Source organism: Pristiophorus japonicus, chromosome 1 (assembly GCF_044704955.1).
Source record: "Pristiophorus japonicus isolate sPriJap1 chromosome 1, sPriJap1.hap1, whole genome shotgun sequence".
Classification (NCBI taxonomy): Eukaryota; Metazoa; Chordata; class Chondrichthyes; family Pristiophoridae; genus Pristiophorus; species Pristiophorus japonicus.
The window spans coordinates 95,338,171-95,357,912 of NC_091977.1; the positions used below are offsets into that span (position 1 = coordinate 95,338,171).

Genomic DNA, 19,742 nt, shown 5'->3' on the forward strand with positions numbered 1-19,742 from the left:
TTAGGCAGTGAAAATTTACTCCAAACTAACTTGCAATGGAGTAAGTGTAGATTTTTGTACGCTCAGAAAAACATTGCTTACACTTAGAAATCAGGCGTAGGTTACAAATCAGGCGTAGGGAATGAGAGGCGGGGGGAGGGGGCCTGCCGAGGATTTCAGGCAGGGCCCACCGCAGCCGATGCCGGGCTGCCGCGCCAATGATTCTTCAGGCGGGGCCCGCCCCCAGCGAGAGGCCGGGCGGGCGGGCCTCGCTGCCGCCACCAAAGCCAGACCCCGCCGAGGACTTCGGGTGGGGCCCGCACGCAGAAGACGCCGGCCGCCGCCACCGAAGCCGGGCCCCACCGAGGACTTCGGGTGGGGCCCGCACGCAGAAGACGCCGGCCGCCGCCACCGAAGCCGGGCCCCGCCGAGGACTTCGGGTGGGGCCTGCACGCAGAAGACGCAGACGGGCGGGCCCCGCCGATGAGGTAAGATGCGTCAGGCCACTCGGCCGGGGATAGGGGCTTCGTCCCTTCAGCCTGGGATAGGGTCGTCGCCCGGAGATGGGACGCGCTGGGAGGGCCGGGAGCTACTGTGCACGCGTGTAGCCTCCACTGCGCACGCGCGCAGCTCCCAGCACTGTTTTTTGCGCAGTGCTGTAGCTCCGCCCCCATGCTGCTCCTGCTGTGCCGCGCTGAGCTAGAAACGGGCCTACAGCTAACAGAGAATCGCGAGGTAAGTATTCGGCGCAATTTTTATTCTACAAATTAGGCGGGCCTCTCCGATGTGCGCCGTTATAGCGGGAGTCCAAAACTTGAGCCCATAGAATCATAGAAATTTACAGCACGGAAAGACGCCATTTCAGCCCATCGTGTCTGCGCTGGCCGACAAAGAGCTATCCAGCCTAATCCTACTTTCCAGCTCTTGGTCTGTAGCCCTGTAGGATAAGGCACTTCAAGTGTACATCCAAGCACCTTTTTTTTTTAAGGGTTTCTGACTCTACCATCCTTTCAGGCATGAGTTCCAGACCCTCACCACCCTCTCGGTGAAGAAATTTCCTCTCAGATCCTCTCTGGACCTTCGACCAATTACTTTAAATCTATGTCCCCTGGTTGTTGACCCCTCTGCAAAGGGAAATAGATCCTTTCTAGTCACTCTATCTCGGCCCCTCATAATTTTATACACCTCAATAAAGGTCTCCCCTCAGCCTCCTCTGTTCCAAAGAAAACAAAACCCAGCCTATCCAATCTTTCCTCATAGCTAAAATTCTCCAGTCCAGGCAACACCCTCGTAAATCTCCTCTGTCTCTGTACCCTCTCAGGTGCAATAACATCTTTCCTGTTATGTGGTGACCAGAACTATACGCAGTACTCTAGCTGTGGTCTAACTAGTATTCAAGCATAACCTAGCCCTGCTCTTGTATTCTATGCCTCGGTTATAAAAGGAAAGTATTCCATATGTCTTCTTAACCACCTCATTTACCTACCATTATGAGTCTTCCGAGTCATAACATGGGCTCAGCTTTATATTGGTACAAAGAAAAGAAAGTTTGAATATCTCTGGGTTTATGGTGGTATTTTAGTTCCAGCTACAAGACTGAAGTTGGTATATTCAGAGGGTTTCAGTGAAAGCAAAGCAACTGACTTAGAGTGCAATTTTGGTGTCTGCTATTATTTTGAGTTGACTATACACTGGTAGCATGGTTTATTTCCCCAAATGCATGGCAGATGAAGTATAATGTGGATAAATGTGGATAAATGTGAGGTTATCCACTTTGGTGGTAAAAACAGAGAGACAGACTATTATCTGAATGATGACAGATTAGGAAAAGGGGAAGTACAACGAGACCTGGGTGTCATGGTACACCAGTCATTGAAGATTGGCATGCAGGTACAGCAGGCGGTTAAGAAAGCAAATGGCATGTTGGCCTTCAAGCGAGGGGATTTGAGTACAGGGGCAGGGAGGTGTTACTACAGTTGTACAGGGCCTTGGTGAGGCCACACCTGGAGTAATGTGTACAGTTTTGGTCTCCTAACTTGAGGAAGGACATTCTTGCTATTGAGGGAGTGCAGCGAAGGTTCACCAGACTGATTCCCGGGATGGCGGGACTGACATGTCAAGAAAGACTGGATCAACTGGGCTTATATTCACTGGAGTTCGGAAGAATGAGAGGGGATCACATAGAAACGTTTAAAATTCTGACGGGTTTAGACAGGTTAGATGCAGGAAGAATGTTCCCAATGTTGGGGAAGTCCAGAACCAGGGGTCACAATCTAAGGATAAGGGGTAAGCCATTTAGGACTGGGATGAGGAGAAACTTCTTCACCCAGAGAGTGGTGAACCTGTGGAATTCTCTACCACAGAAAGTTGTTGAGGCTAATTCACTAAATATATTCAAAAAGGAGTTAGATGTAGTCCTTACTACTAGGGGGATCAAGGGGTATGGCGAGAAAGCAGGAATGGGGTACTGAAGTTGCATGTTCAGCCATGAACTCATTGAATGGCGGTGCAGACTTGAAGGGCAGAATGGCTTACTCCTGCACCTATTTTCTTTGTTTCTAAATCAAGCTCTCCTGGGGAGTATACACAAAATCTACTACAGGCTTGAAAACGATTATATATGCATCTAAAATTCAAAACCTCAGTTTGACCCATGTAAATATAAATCAATGAAGACATCAATTTAATTTTCTGCAATTATAGTGGTTTTGTTTTCAAGGTGGGTGGGGGGGGGGGGGATAGTGCCACTGTGATTGGGAAGAGCCAATGGCTGTGTTTGTGAATGGGGGAAAGGGAATAAGTGCATCTTTGAATGGGGAAAAGAAGTGCCTTTGTAAATGGGGGAGAGATAAGGAAAACCTCTGAATGTGAGAGAATGTCTATGAATGAGGGAAGAGGCAAGGAATGACTGAGAATAGGGAAAATTAATATCTTTGCAAATAGGAGAGAGGGAAGGAATATCTCATGAAGAGTGGGAAGAGAGAAGGGAGTGCTTCTCTGAATGGAGGAAAAGGAGTACTTCTGAAAATGGGGGAGGGAGGAGTGCTATTAGATTTTTTTTTAATCAATTATAAAATAAAAAAGGTGTTCTAAAATTAACCAGAATGCAAATATAAAATTCAAACTTGAGGGCACCATATGTTCCAGACTCCCTGAAAATGCAAATGGCAATGTATGCAAGAAGGGTGGGACAACATTTGAAAAAGTGTGTCAAATTCTCCATTTGCGGCTCCACTTTGATATCAAAGGTTGTTCCTCAGTGCACCGTATTGACTGAGTAACTGTCTCCTTTGAAACACTTTGGCCCATAATTTGCTGCTAAAATCATCATCATCATAGGCAGTCCCTCAAAATCGAGGAAGACTTGCTTCCACTCTAAAAGTTCTTAGGTGACTGAACAGTCCAATATGGGAATTACAGTCTCTGTCACAGGTGGGACAGACAGTCATTGAAGGAAAGGGTGGGTAGGGAGTCTGGTTTGCCGCACGCTCCTTCCGCTGTCTGCGACTGTTTTCTGCATGTTCTCGGCAACGAGACTCAAGGTGCTCAGCGCCCTCCCGGATGCACCTCCTCCACTTAGGGCAGTCTTTGGCCAGGGACTCGCAGGTGTTGGGGGCTTTGCATATTATCAAGGAGGCTTTGAGGGTGTCTTTGAAATGTTTCCTCTGCCCACCTTGGCTTGTTTGCCGTGTAGGAGTTCCGAGTAGAGCGCTTGCTTTGGGAGTCTTGTGTCAGGCATGCGAACAATGTGGCCCGCAAATGGAGCTGGTCAAATTTGGTCAGTGCTTTGATGCTGGGGATGTTGGCCTGATTGAGGACGCTAATGTTGGTGCATCTGTCCTGCCAGGGGATTTGCAGGATCTTGCAGAGACATCGTGGTGGTATTTCTCCAGCGATTTGAGGTGTCTACTGTATATGGTCCACGTCTCTGAGCCATACAGGAGGGCAGGTATCACTACAGCCCTGTAGACCATGAGCTTGGTGACAGATTTGAGGGCCTGATCTTCAAACACTCTTTTTCTCAAGCGGCCGAAGGCTGCGCTGGTGCACTGGAGGCAGTGTTGAAACTTGTCGGCGATGTCTGCCCTTGCTGAGAATAGGCTCCCGAGGTATGGAAACTGGTCCACGTTGTCCAAGGCTGCGCCGTGGATCTTGATGACTGAGGGGCAGTGCTGTGTGGCGGGGTCAGGTTGGTGGAGGACCTTTGTCTTACGGATGTTTAGTGTAAGGCCTATGCTCTCGTACGCTTCAGTGAAGAGGTTGACTATGACTTGAAGTTCAGACTCTGAATGTGCGCAGATGCAAGCGGTGTCCACGTATTGTAGTTCGACAGAGGTTGGGACGGTCTTGGATCTGGCCTAGAGACGTCAAAGGTTGTACAGGTTCCCACTGGTTCTGTAATGAGCACAATGGCTGTGAGCTCTCTGTTAAAATATTGGCAAGGCTAATGGTGTTTTCCGTTATTTATGGGCAAATACCACAGCACCTTCAGGCAAGAGCAAATGTACGGTTAAATGTGGAAATCAAAAAATTGCTGTCCAAGTTGCGCCGCTCCACTGTTATCTTCACGAAAACAGGATCTCGTTGTTTGGCGCACCATTGAAATGCATGGAATAGCGTGAAGTTGCTGTATTTGCGGGATAGATATGAACTAAACTCAACTCAAAAAGTTAAGTCTTGTCCATTTCAGTCTAAGTACCCTTTTAACAAAGTGATAATTGTTAATTAATGTCAAACAGTGTCTCTGGCACTGAAAATTAACTATTAAAAGTCTGGCGTCTCATTCCTTCAGGTTTTAGTTGTTGGAGATTTAAAAAGTATAAAATTTAACATTTAAAAAAAAAATTATTTGTCTATTTTCTTCTCCCTCTTTTAATCCAGTCTTTCTTTCCCCCTTTTCATTTCTCTTTCTGCACCCGATTTGACATTGAATTCACCCACTCTAATTTATACTTCCTTCTCAGTCCTTGTGCTTGAATTTCACAATCCTTCAATCTGATTGGAGCTACACAGTTACTGGCTCTGTTCACTCAGGACCCAGATTCCTCACTGCCCCATTATCATCTTATCACGCAAACAATTTAAAAACCTAAACATGCACGGGCAAGTCTACCTTACAGCAGACACCATTAGAGGCCCTGCCACAACAAATTATGGCCCTTTATTTTTAACTGTAATATTTTTATATTTTCCATTTTGCTATATACAACTGCAGACATCAAATGATTAAGATAATCAGCATTCAGAAATCTGCTCTAAGTGCCACCAAAGCCAACATGGCTCACTCACCTCAGCTCTAAGCGTACCTGCACATAGGACTTACACATACTTTCTTATCATCAGTATCGATCAAATCAGCTACATGTCCAGCATGAACTTGCAATCAAGAATGGACACAGGTGCTTTCAGCTTTAACAACTTCCTTTGTACTTTTTGCAGAAAGACATACTATATTTGATCAAGAGTATCTGTCTCCTTCGAAACAGTTTGGCCCATAATTTGCTGTTAAAATAATGGCGAGGCCAATGGTATTTTCCGTTATTTATGGGCAAATGTTACAGCAACTTCAGTCGATGGCCTAAAAGTAATCTTGTGCCCTTTTTTTCATTTTAAGTTAACGTATTTGGACCACAATGAATTTCCCTTGTGTACCTAAGAAAGTAGAAAAAAACAAAGTGCAAAACCCAAAAGCCATTTCCTGTCAATGTCCACACACATACATATTCTTCATTTTAAAAAGCTCAGGTTTTATGATTAAATATGTACTAACACAATGAAGGTTGCAAAGTCTTGCTCCACATTTTCCCCAAAGTAATTGAATTTTGGGCATGGCTGGTATTATGTACTCATTTCATTACCATTAGTGGATGTGAACCTAATGCACGAAGAGCTTTATACAAAAAACATATATACATTCAACACAAATAACATTTAATTAAGCTTCAGTAAAATTATATAATTGTACAATAAATTTAAGGACATCCCAGGTTTTTTAGTCATTTTACAATATCAAACATATAATTTTCTCTGGTAGCATTAACATTTTTAGATTGTTTAATTGTGCAAGTATTTGATCATTGAATTAAATCCAGTTGTTTTTAATTCAAAATCATTTTAACTTTTTAGAATGTTTAACAGATATATATTCTAGTTCAAGTAACATACTCATTTTCATTAGTCATGTAATGTGACTGAAAATAAAATAAATTATCAGCAAAGCTGAATGTCACAGAGCTCAATGCTCATCCAGGTGTCTGACATGCATGGAAATCCAACTCTATATTTATTTCAGCAAACAAAACACTTGAGATTTTATTGGTCGTTATATTTTCTTAAAAATCTTTTTTTTGTAGTAAAGGCAAAAAAAAATGTAATTGAGAATGCTCACAGTAAAATATTATTTTTATAACAAAATATACTTCAAGAATGCAATTATTAATTGTAAGCATAAACGTACACAGTATGATTGTCAATGATCCATCAGCAATTGATATTGATGGGTGACAGGTCATACTGGTACTAAAATTGTAGTTATTAAGATCACATACATTCCAGGAGATTCCAGGGATGTCCGGGAGATCTCAGAGATGCAGTGATCATGACCATCTTTAAAGGGGACAAGTCCGACAGCAGCAACTACAGAGGAATCTCCCTGATATCAGCCACTGGGAAAGTCGTCGCTAGAGGCCTCCTCAATTGTCTTCTTTCTTTGGCCGAGGAGCTCCTCCCGGAGTCACAGTGTGGATTTTGTTCCTTACGGGGCACAACAACGGACATGATTTTTGAAGCGTGACAGCTACAGGAAAAATGCAGCGCCAGCCCTTACACCTAGCCTTCTTCGACCTTACAAAGACCTTTGACACTGCCAACAGCGAGGGTCTATGGAGCATCCTCCTCCGTTTCGGATGCCCCCAAAAGTTCGTCACCATCCTCCGCCTGCTCCGATGACAACAGGCAGGCCATGATCCTTACCAACGGATCCATCATAGACACAATCCGCATACGGATCGGGGTCAAACAGTGCTGCGTCATTGCCTCAACCCTCTTCGCAATCTTCCTTGCCGCCATGCTCTACCTCACAGTCAACAAGCTCCCCGCTGGAGTGGACCTAAACTACAGAACCAGTGGGAACCTGTTCAACCTTCGTCGTCTCCAAGCCAGGTCCAAGACCACCTCAAACTCTGTCGTCGACCTACGGTACGCGGACGACGCCTGCATCTGCGCACATACAGAGGCTGAATTCCAGGACATAGTCGACATATTTACTGAGGCGTACGAAAGCATGGGCCTTATGCTAAACATCCATAAGACAAAGGTCCTCCACCAGCCTGTCCTCGGCACACAGCACTGCCCTCCAGTCATCAAGATCCACGGCGCGGCCCTGGACAACGTGGACCACTTCCCATATCTCGGGAGCTTCCTATCAACAAGAGCAGGAATTGACGATGAGATCCAACACCACCTCCAGTGCGCCAGTGCAGCCTTCGGCTGCCTGAGGAAAAGTGTTTGAAGACCAGGCCCTCAAATCTGCCGCCAAGCTCATGGTCTACAGGGCTGTAGTAATACCCACCCTCCTGTATGGCTCAGAGACATGGACCATGTACAGTAGACACCTCAAGTCACTGGAGAAATACCACTAACGATGTCTCCGCAAAATCCTACAAATCCACTGGGAGGACAAGCGCACCAACATTAACGTCCTCGTTCAGGCCAACATCCCCAGCATTGAAGCACTAACCACACGATCAGCTCCGCTGGGCAGGTCACATAGTTCGCATGCCAGACACGAGACTCCCAAAGCAAATACTCTACTCGGAACTCCTTCACGGCAAACAAGCCAAAGGTAGGCAGCGGAAACGTTACAAGGACACCCTCAAAGCCTCCCTGATAAATTGCGACATCCCCACAGACACCTGGGAGTTCCTGGCCAAAGACAGTTCTAAGTGCAGGAAGCACCTCCAGGAGGGCGCTGAGCATCTCGAGTCTCATCGGCGAGAGCTTGCAGAAATCAAGCGTAGGCAGTGGAAAGAGTGTGTGGCAAACCAATCCCACCCACCCCTTCCCTCAACGACTATCTGTCCCACCTGTGACAGAGTCTGTGGCTCTCCTATGGGACTGTTCAGCCACCAAAGAACTCACTTTAAGAGTGGAAGCAAGTCTTCCTCGATCCCGAGGGACTACTTATGATGATGATGATAGATTCCAAACTGCTATTTTAAGGTGAGCCATACCAATATAAGTCTTGAGCTTTCTGTTTTGACTATCAAGTGCCCTTAGTCATTCCCAATTGTAATTGTAAGAATAATTTAATATGTTTCGTAGTCTGCAAATCAAATGTAATGAATGTGTAATTAACTTAATAAATTGTGTAGTATTGGTACCCATGATGCTCCCCTGCATTTGTATTTTCAATTGAGAACTTAGCCAATCTACTCCAACCATAACAGCAATAACCATATGGTGATGTTAATTATTAACGGCTGAAAATTAAACGTAAAGAAAAACAAATTGTGATATTTCTAAACTAGCCTTTTTAAAAGATTTGCTCATGGGATTTGGGCGTCACTGGCAAGGCTAGCATTTATCGCCCATCCCTTGAGAAGGTGGTAGTGAGTTGCCTTCTTGAATTGCTGCAATCTGTGTGGTGAAGGTACTCCCACAGTGCTGTTAAGGAGTGAGTTCCAGGATTTTGACCCAGCGACAATGAAGGAACATCGATATATTTCCAAGTCAGGATGGTGTGTGACTTGGAGGGGAACTTGGAAGTGGTGGTGTTCCCATAAGCCTGCTGCCTTTGTCCTTCTAGGTGGAAGAAATTGTAGGTTTGGGACCTATTGTAGTATCTCATGGAAGACTGCCTCACCATATGGTTTATTAAATAATTTGTCAGTCCATAATGTGCTCTTGTATATTGCTCTCTTACAATATATCTAAATAAACAAAGCCTATTCCACCAGTAGCAAACACAACTAAATCAAAAACTGATTATATTGCCGTAACTCATAAAAGGCTCAGTGCTGTGCATTTTCCCCAAGAACCAGTTACAAAAATTAATAATTATATATGGATAGCTTAGTGATACGTTTTCCTCTTTCCTATTCTAATTTTCCATTACCGGTTATGTCACTTATAGGGTGGAAATTCTACAATGTACACACAGCATCCTGGGATTTTTTTCTAACGTAATATACCATCAAATAAGTGAAGGAAAATGCTGACTTATTGAGTGATTAGTGAATGAATCTATAGTACTTGATGTATTGCAAACAGATTTTGGTATCATGGTTTCTATTCATTGAGAAGAACTATTAGCTTGCAATTTTATCATGCAAATATATTTTCTATGCAAATTGTAAAACAGGGATTACATCCGTCAAACTAGTACACAGGATTACATAGGATATTCGACACAGAAGTTTGCCATTTGTCCCAACCACTCCATGCCGGCATTTATGCTCCACTCGAGCCTCCTCCCGTCTTTCCTCATCTAAATCTATCCGCATAACCCTCTATTCTCTTCTCCCTCATATGCTTGTCTAGCCTCTCCTTAAATGCATCTATACTATTCATTTCAACCACTCCCTGTGGTAGTGAGTTCTGCATTCTCACCATTCTTTGGGTAAAGAATTTTCTTCTGAATTCGCTATTAGATTTCTTGGTGACTATCTTATATTGATGGCCTCTAGTTATGCTCTTCCCCACAAGTGGAAATATTCTCTCTCTAGCCACTCTGTCAAAATCTTTCATAATTTTAAAGACCTCTATTAGGTCACCCTTCAGCCTTCTTTTTTCAAGCGAAAAGAGACCCAGCCTGTTCAACCTTTCCTGATATGTATACACTCGCATTTCTGCTATCATCCTTATAAATGTTCTCTGCACCCTCTCCGGTGCCTCTATATCCTTTTTATAATATGGGGATCACTAAGTGTGGTCTAACCAAGGTTCGATACAGGTTTAGCATAACTTCCCTAATTTTCAATTCCACACCTCTAGAAATAAACCCTAGTGCTTGGTTTGTTTTTTTATGGCCTTGCTAACTTGTGTCGCAACTTTAGCAATTTGTGTATTTGTACTCCGAGATCCTTTTGTCCCTCTACCCCACCTCGACTCTCACCCGCCAAGTAATGTGACCTCCGTATTCTTCCTACCAAAATATAATACCTCACATTTATCTGTGTTGATCTTAATTTGCCAATTATATACACATTTTGCAAGTTTATTAATGTCCTCCTGTAATTTGTTGCAGTGCTCCTCAGTATTGACTATCGCCCCCAATTTTGTGTCATCTGCAAATTTAGAAATGGTGTTTTTGATTCCAAAGTCTAAATCGTTAATATAAATTGTGAACAACAGCAGTGCCAGCACTGATCCTTGTGGAACACTACTACCCACCTTCTGGCACTGTGAATATATATATAATTTGATATATTAATTTCTACTCACTGAATACTTATACTGCACATGCTCCTTTTAATGAATGTTACCAAATACTATGGACTTTATTTTCTATTTTAATGCTGTCACTCAATTGTAACTGTAGCAGACAAATTAAGCTTCTTATAGGGGAGGGAACGGTAAAGACGACTGCCACATAATAGGCGTGCCCCTTTTTTCCCCCTTTGGCAGCTGTTGATGATTCTGCCATTTCCATTTAAACCTCATCTAGACTCATCTTTTGTTTCTTAACATGCCTCATTACCATCTCCTTTTGCCTTGCACCATCATCCCTTTTGTCTCTTAATATCTTCTGCCTTCCACCCTATCACACACCTTCTCCTTTGTTCTTTCCCCTCTTTCCCTGCCCCTACACTTGCTTAAAAATGTTACATCTCTAACTTTTTCCAGTTCTGACGAAGGGTCATCGACATGAACCATTAATTCGATTTCTCTCTCCACAGAGGCTACCTGACCTGCTGACTATTCCCAGCATTTTCTGTGTTTTTTTTAGATTTTAATCTGTTAAGTACTGTGTCTGACATGACTAATTGAAGGAAATAACTTGCATTTACATAGTACCTTTCACATCTCAGGGCATCCCAATGTGTTTCATAGCCAATGAAGTGCTTTTAAAGTATAGTCACTGTTGTAATGTAGCAGCCAACTTGCATACTGCAGTCCCACAAACAACAATGTGATAATTGATCAGATAATATGTTTTTGGTGGTGTTGGTTGGGGGTTAACTGTTGGCAAGCACAACTCCCCTGCACTTCTTTAAAAAATGCCATGGGATAGTTCAAATCCGCCTGATAAAAGGATTTCAGGTTAACATCTCATCTGAAGACAGCACCTCTGACAGGGCAGTATACTCAGTACTGTACTGGAGTGCCAGCCTAGGTCAGAGTGTTGGATGGGGCTTGAACCCACAATATTTTGAATTTGAGGTGAAAGAGCTGCCATTGGGCCAAGTCTGTCACCGAAATAAGAGACATTGGTCTGTTGAGTTTTCTTTCGCTTCCATGGGTTTCATCACAAATTGCTTCGGGGGCGATGCGAACTATATGTGCACGTGCTTAAAAATGCCTTTACATATATATATATATATATATGTATGTAAGACCCAATCGCTCACAACCTGTCTGCAGTTAAAGTCTCTCTTTCCGCATTCGGTTGTGGCTGGTTACAACGTCGGACAACAGGTTTTACAACCGCACACTGGGAGAAAACAAACTCAAATATTATTCAAGTAAATGAAATGCAAATACTTTATTTAACCCCATGCGTCTGCATTGCCAGCGTACGATGACTTTCAAATTAGTTCCGATTAAACACGCTGAGTTTTGCATCTTCTTGTTCTGTATATGGATTTTATTTTCCAAATATTCTTAAATCATTAAAATAAGTTCGGAATGGAAGGAATTCCCCCACTTTGGTTTCTCACAAATGTGTTTAACTATTAAGGAACAACGTTTTCATTGAATGAGATTAACCTTTGTGTAAAGCAACTAACTAAAGAAAATGAAAACAGAGTTGAGTCCTGGAGAGCGGGTCCTGCTTCAGGTGACCAGGGACCCGCAGCCTGAAAGGCCAATTTGCCTTTTCTCTCTGCAGATACTGTCTGCCTTTTGTTTTCATTTCAGATTTCCACGTTGTTTTTAAAAAGAAAATGAAGATAATAACAGAACAAAGGCATTTCAATGCTAAAGGAGTTGCGAGAACATAAAAGTACAAGTATTTACGTGTGTGCGTCAATAAGATCATGTTCAGTCCAAACTGATTGATCCAGTGTCATTTCCAGACCTGTACTCAGTGCATTTATGTCCGGGCTGGACTGGCAACGCTCCTGCTAACTGTTCACTGGATCACAGTCCCCTCGGGCACTGCACTAAACTGGCCGTTGATTGCATCATACAAACAACTTCAGAATTCGTTCGTTGTCAAAAAAGTACAATTTAATCTAGGCCATGGAAACAATATCCGGGATAAACCAACTTCCTCATTTCCCACCGCTGCAGAAATGCCTGGAGGAACTGTGGTCTAAATTGGTATGTTGTAAAACATGACCTAACTCCATTCCAAGCCCATACCCTGTGAAATATACACTAAACAAGATCCAATTTTAAAACCGGGAAAAGGACAACATAAACCAGTTTTATTAGAATAAAAGAAACACGATTTCATTTTTAAATTCTAATTTGCTTCCTCTGAGTTGCATTACTATATATGATGTGGCGATAATACACCACAAGTCAGTCCGTAAATTACATTCCACACTTTCCATTTATCTAATCCTTAATGCCAACGTGCTTACCTTTGTGACCTTGCCTTTTCTCGCTGAATCTACTTCTCAGTCTCCAGCCGATCCGCTCATGTTAAAAAATAATTAAGGAAGGTTCCGTTGTTGATATAAATACAATTTACAGAATAACGGTGCGAACCTCAGCAATAAAAGGGCCTTGGGAAAGAACACTACGCATTCAACGGCACTGCAGTGGGTATCTATTAAAAAAATAGTCCACACTATTATTATTTGATCCCCGAATGAGTGTTGAAGATTTAGCTGCTTTGGACACTCGATGCTCGTCGAAAGAGAGTGAGCTGTAGAAAAGGGCAGTTACTTCCTCTTTCTGTCTAGAGTCCAGTCCTTATTCTTACTTCCTCGAGTCAATTTATTCTGAAAACTTCTTCTTTTCGCAAGTCAGCAACTTGACAATGCAAATATTAGCATAGAATGTTTCTACTTATTAACTCAAAATTGCAATGTTATCCCAAGGGGGTAGTTTAAAAATAAATTGTAAACATGGTTGTCACTTAATCCAACTGATTTAATTAAATAAATAAAATCTCTTTCATCAGCATATTTATCTCAATACATCATACTCATGAACATGGCCTACTGGGCAGATCCTCCCAAAGCAGCAATCTTTAAGTGGTACAAAAGCAAAATACTGCAGATGCTGGAATATATTAACTCTTTTTTCTCTCCACAGATGCTGCCTGACCCACTGAGATTTCCAGCATTCTCTGTTTTTATACCTTTAAGTCGTATTGTTTAGGTTTGAAGGGATTTATATCATGCAGTGTTAATTGCTTTGTCTGTTACTAAGCATATAACTTTAACTGTAAACTGCTCATTGCAAGAATGATAATGTTCAATAATCTCATTTTTGTATCTGCCATAAAGTGGGCTTTTTAAAAATTGTTTTCAGGATCTGGGTGATGCTGGCAAGGCCGCATTTTACTGTCCATCCCTAGTTGTGTTGAGAAGGTGGTGGTAGGCAATAGTTTAAATTGCCCTTAACACATCAATATAGTTACAAGTTTTGCATCTAGTGCATGCCCCGAGTGTGTGGGAAAGTTATTTCACACATCAAAAAATCACACTGGAAACTTACCAAATTTGAAAACCTTACACTTGAAAGTGTCACGTGTTAAAAGTGTATGGCACACTTGTATCTAATTGGCTCAATAACTACTATCTGATTAACCATATTGTTTTGTCCAAATATAGACAGATAGGAAACCGACAAAGGTTCACAGTACATAGGTACGAAAAATAACTAATCATGAACTCTATCATCCAATGCAAGATCAACCAATCAAATGGGGCAATGTTTCTGAAAGCTACTAAATAAGAACCAGCAAGTACCACAAAAACAGCAAATCAAATTGCCAAAGATTTCAAAGTTGTTGCAGTAGCCATTTTTTCTGACCCCCTGCACTATATATAGATAAAAATTACATTTATAGCATAATAAATATATTAAAATTACATAATTCTTAAAAATCTCAATAAATGTAACTATAAAGATGACTTAAACAACGCTCTCCCCCATCCACCAATCTCATGATGCATACCATCAGGCCTTTCAACATCCTGGGCCAAATATTTTCCATCTCCAGCCAGCTTTCTCTTCATATACTGTACCTCAATCTAATGGGGGAGAAATCCCTCCAACCCTCAAATAAATTATGAAAGTACTTGCTGGCACCCAGGCTGCGAAAACTTGCAGTCTCAGGCCTCGAGGTGGAGAGCAGCGCAATGGCCCACGGGTCCCAGGGACACAGGCGGTGGGTGCGGAAGTGTACCTGGGATCATGTGGGCCTCCAAGCAATAAGCAGAATTCCATTTTAATCATTACAAAGGGAATCCGCTAATGAGCTTCAATGGAATCCCGAAACTAATAATTATACGGTTTACAGAATTGGAAGTTTATTCGTACCTTCATTCCACCAACCTCACTAAAAATTTAATTTTTTGATAATTTTATACATCATTAAAACTGTAAACCGGGCCAATATTTGTATAAAATAATTTCATACAGCATATGGGCATAATTTAGGATATGAAAATGTTTAATTAATGGCTTAGATATCCCCTTATGCTGATGCAAACAGTCCCTGTGCCCGATAGCTAACATAATACCTATATTTCAGAAAGGGGATAGAACATGTCTAGGAAATTGCAAACCAGTCACCTTAACATCAGTGGTAGGAAAAATAATGGAATCCCTACTAAAGGAGAAAAGAGAAGAACATCTAGAAAACAAAAACATAATAATCAATAGTCAGCATGGATTTCAAAAGGGAACGTCTTGCCTGACCAATTTCATTGACTTTTTTGAAGAGGTCACAGAGAGAGTAGACAATGATAATGCAGTAAATGAAATTTATCTAGATTTTCAAAAGACCTTCAAAAGGTACCCCATAACTGACTGATGAACAAGGTCAGAGAATGTGGAGTTAGGGGACAAGTAGCAGAATGGATAGCTAGCTGGCTTCAAGACAGAAAGGAGAGAGTAGGGGGACAGTGGCAGTAGGTGGATGGTGGTGTTCCACAAGGATCAGTGCTGGGACCACTGTTGTCACAATTAATCAAAAACACAATTTCTAAATTTGCGGATGACACCAAATTGCGGGGGATAGTTAAAACTGAGGAAGCTTGTAACAAATTACAGGAGGACATTAATAAACTTGCAGAATGAGCATATAATTGGCAAATGAAGTTCAACACAGATAAATGTGAGGTATTACATTTTGGTAGGAAGAATAGGGAGATCACTTATTACTTGGATGGTGTGAGTCGAGGTGGGGTAGAGGAACAAAGGGATCGCGGAGAACAAGTACACAAATCACTAAAAGTTGCAACACAGGCTAGTAATTCCATAAAAAAGCAATTTTTGAAAAATTATTTGTTGCGGGATGTCAGCATCACTGGCAAGACCAGCATTTATTGCCCATCCCTAATTGCCCTTGAGAAGGTGGTGGTGAGCCGCCTTTTTGAACCGCTGCAATCCTTGTGGTGAAGGAACTCCCACAGTGTTGTTAGGGAGAGAGTTCCAGGGTTTTGATCCAGCAACGATGAAGGAATGCCGCTATATGTCCAAGTCAGAATGGTGTGGATCAGTTCCTATGGAGTGGAGGGTAGCCAATGTAACCTCACTTTTTAAAAAAGGAGGGAGAGAGAAAACAGGGAATTATAGACCGGTCAGCCTGACATCGGTAGTGGGTAAAATGATGGAATCAATTATTAAGGATGTCATAGCAGCGCATTTGGAAAGAGGTGACATGCTAGGTCCAAGTCAGCATGGATTTGTGAAAGGGAAATCATGCTTGACAAATCTTCTGGAATTTTTTGAGGATGTTTCCAGTAGAGTGGACAAGGGAGAACCAGTTGATGTGGTGTATTTGGACTTTTAGAAGGCTTTCGACAAGGTCCCACACAAAATATTAATGTGCAAAGTTAAAGCACATGGGACTGACGTGGATTGAGAACTGGTTGGCAGACAGGAAGCAAAGAGTAGGAGTAAATGGGTACTTTTCAGAATGGCAGGCAGTGACTAGTGAGGTACCGTAAGGTTCTGTGCTGGGGCCCCAGCTGTTTACATTGTACATTAATGATTTAGACGAGGGGATTAAATGTAATATCTCCAAATTTGCGGATGACACTAAGTTCGTGGCAGTGTGAGCTGCGATGAGGATGCTATGAAGCTGCAGAGTGACTTGGATAGGGTTAGGTGAGTGGGCAAATGCATGGCAGATGAAGTATAATGTGGATAAATGTGAGGTTATCCACTTTAGTGGTAAAAACAGAGAGACAGACTATTATCTGAAAGGTGACAGATTAGGAAAAGGGGAGGTGCAACGAGACCTGGGTGTCATGGTGCACCAGTCATTGAAGGTTGGCATGCAGGTACAGCAGGCGGTTAAGAAAGCAAATGGCATGTTGGCCTTCATAGCGAGGGGATTTGAGTACAGGGACAGGGAGGTGTTACTATAGTTGTACAGGGCCTTGGTGAGGCCACATCTGGAGTATTGTGTACAGTTTTGGTCTCCTAACTTGAGGAAGGACATTTTTGCTATTGAGGGAGTGCAGCGAAGGTTCACCAGACTGATTCCCGGGATGGCGGGACTGACATAACAAGAAAGACTGGATCAACTGGGCTTGTATTCACTGGAGTTCAGAAGAATGAGAGGGGATCTCATAGAAACGTGTAAAATTCTGACGGGTTTAGACAGGTTAGATGCAGGAAGAATGTTCCCAATGTTGGGGAAGTCCAGAACCAGGGGTCACAGTTTAAGGATAAGGGGTAAGCCATTTAGGACCGAGATGAGGAGAAACTTCTTCACCCAGAGAGTGGTGAACCTATGGAATTCTCTACCACAGAAAGTTGTTGAGGCCAATTCACTAAATATATTCAAAAAGGAGTTAGATGTAGCCCTTACTACTAGGGGGAATCAAGGGGTATGGCGAGAACGCAGGAATGGTGTACTGAAGTTGCATGTTCAGCCATGAACTCATTGAATGGCGGTGCAGGCTCGAAGGGCCAAATGGCCTACTCCTGCACCTATTTTCTATGTTTCTATGTGTGTAACTTCGAGGGAAACTTGCAGGTGATGGTTCTCCCATGCGCCAGAAGTGGGGATGTTTGCTGATGATGGCACAGTGTTCAGTTCCATTCGTAACTCCTCAGAAAATGAAGCTGTTCATACCAGCTGCAGCAAGACCTGGACGACATTCAGGCTTGGGCTGATAAGTGGCAAATAACATTTGCGCCACACAAGTGCCAGGCAATGACCATAACCAACAAGCGAGAGTCTAACCACCGCCCCTTGATATTCAATGACAGTACCATTGCTGAATCCCCCTCTATCAACATTCTGGGGATCACCAATGACCAGAAACTTAACTGGACCAGCCACATAAATACCATAGCAACAAGAACAGGTCAGAGTCTAACCACTGTCTCTTGTATTCAACGGCATTACCATCACTGCACGGCAGCAACTCGCCAAGACTTCTTCGGCAACACCTCCCAAACCCACAACGTCTACCACCTAGAAGGACAAGGGCAGCAGGCACATGGGAACACCATCACTTTACACACCAACCTGACTTGGAAGTATATCGCCATTCCATCATCGTCGCTGGGTCAAAATCATGGAACCTCTAACAGCACTGTTCATCACATGGACTGCAGCAGTTCAAGAAGGTGGCTCACCACAACCTTCTCAGTGGCAATTAGGGATAGGCAATAAATGCTGGCCTTACCAGCGATGCCCACATCGCAGGAATGAATAACAAAAAAGACATAAAATGATAAATTTACTCATGTGAAACGTGCAATTTTTGGAATTATCCATTTTGATTGAACCCTTATTTTGGACATTAGAAATTTTAGTTGCTGAGAGAGAAAATACAATGAAAATAAATGCTGAAAGCATTTGGTTGATTTTTGGAAAGCTGGTGGCCAGGGTGACATATTCTAACTGTAATAGCAGCCATTGTGTGTCATATGGTGTGGCATCGATAATGTTGAAACCAGCTATCACAGTGCCACCTACAGGAGTAAGAAATACTGCAGATATTTAGGCTGGAATTTTCCTGGTGCCGAACGTGTGGGTTTGGGGGCAGGTTGGCAGTTAAATTCGCGGAAATTAACAGTGCATCGGGAATCCGTCGTCATCCCACCAACCTCTGCATTTAACTCGGGCACGTTTTGAGACGTGCCATGAATCCACTTGGGAAAAAAAGGCAATCTCATTGAGGTCATTAACTGCTTGTTGAGAGACCCTTAACTACCTATTTAACATCAGATTTTCACTTTACCTTCTTACGCACAGAATTCATGCCATCTCGGGAATCTCAGCTGTGAAACATAGAAACATAGGAACAGAGAAATTAGGTGCAGGAGCAGGCCATTCGGCCCTTCAAGCTTGCACCGCTATTCAATAAGATCATTCAATCTCAGTACCCCTTTCCTGCTTTCTCTCCATACCCCTTGATCCCTTTGGCCGCAAGGGCCATATCTAACTCCCTTTTGAATATATCTAACGAACTGGCCTCAACAACTTTCTGCGGTAGAGAATTCCACTGGTTAACCACTCTCTGAGTGAAGAAGTTTTTTCACTTCTCGGTCCTAAATGGCTTACCTCTTATTCTTAGACTGTGACCCCTGGTTCTGGAACTCCCCAGCAACGGGAACATTCTTCCTGCCTCTAACCTGTCCAATCCCATCAGAATTTTATATGTTTCTATGAGATCCCCTTTCATTCTTCTAAACTCCAGTGGATACAAGCCCAGTTGATCCAGTCTCTCCTCATATGTCAGTCCTGCCATCCTGGGAATCAATCTGGTGAACCTTCGCTCTACTCCCTCAATAGCAAGAATGTCCTTTCTCAAATTAGGAGACCAAAACTCAACACAATATTCCAGGTGTGGCCTCACCAAGGCTCTGTACAACTGCAGTAAGACCTCCCTGCTCTTGTACTCAAATCCTCTAACTATGAAGGCCGACATGCCATTCTTCACTGCCTGCTGTACCTGCATGCCAAATTTCAATGACTGATGTACCATGACACCCAGGTCCTGTTGCACCTCCCCTTTTCCTAATCTGTCACCATTCAGATAATATTCTGTCTTCCTGTTTTTGCCACCAAAGTGGATAACCTCACATTTATCCACATTATACTGCATCTGCCATGCATTTGCCCACTCACCTAACCTGTCCAAGTCACCCTGCAGCCTCTTAGCATCCTCCACACAGCTCACACCGCCACCCAGCTTAGAGTCATCTGCAAACTTGGAGATATTGCATTCAATTCCTTCATCTAAATCACTGATGTACATTGTAAATAGCAAATAGCTGGGGTCCCAGCAATGAACCCTGCGGCATCACACTGGTCACTGTCTGCCATTCTGAAAAGCACGTGTTTATTCTGACTCTCTGCTTCCTGTCTGCCAACTAGTTCTCTATCCACGTCAGTACATTACCCCCAATACCATGTGCTTTAATTTTGCACACCAATCTCTTGTGTGGGACCT

General features: G+C 42.9%; 1 protein-coding gene across 2 annotated transcripts in view; it reads right to left on the reverse strand.

The window, feature by feature from the left end:
* Positions 1 to 12,988, reverse strand: part of syk (spleen tyrosine kinase) — a 230,052-nt gene extending 217,064 nt beyond the window's left edge. For both annotated transcript variants that reach the window (XM_070881772.1, XM_070881762.1), the window contains exon 1: positions 12,729 to 12,988. The gene's annotated coding sequence lies outside the window, so the exon portion shown is untranslated. The remainder of the gene's footprint in view (positions 1 to 12,728) is intronic.
* Between the last annotated feature and the right edge of the window lie 6,754 nt (positions 12,989 to 19,742).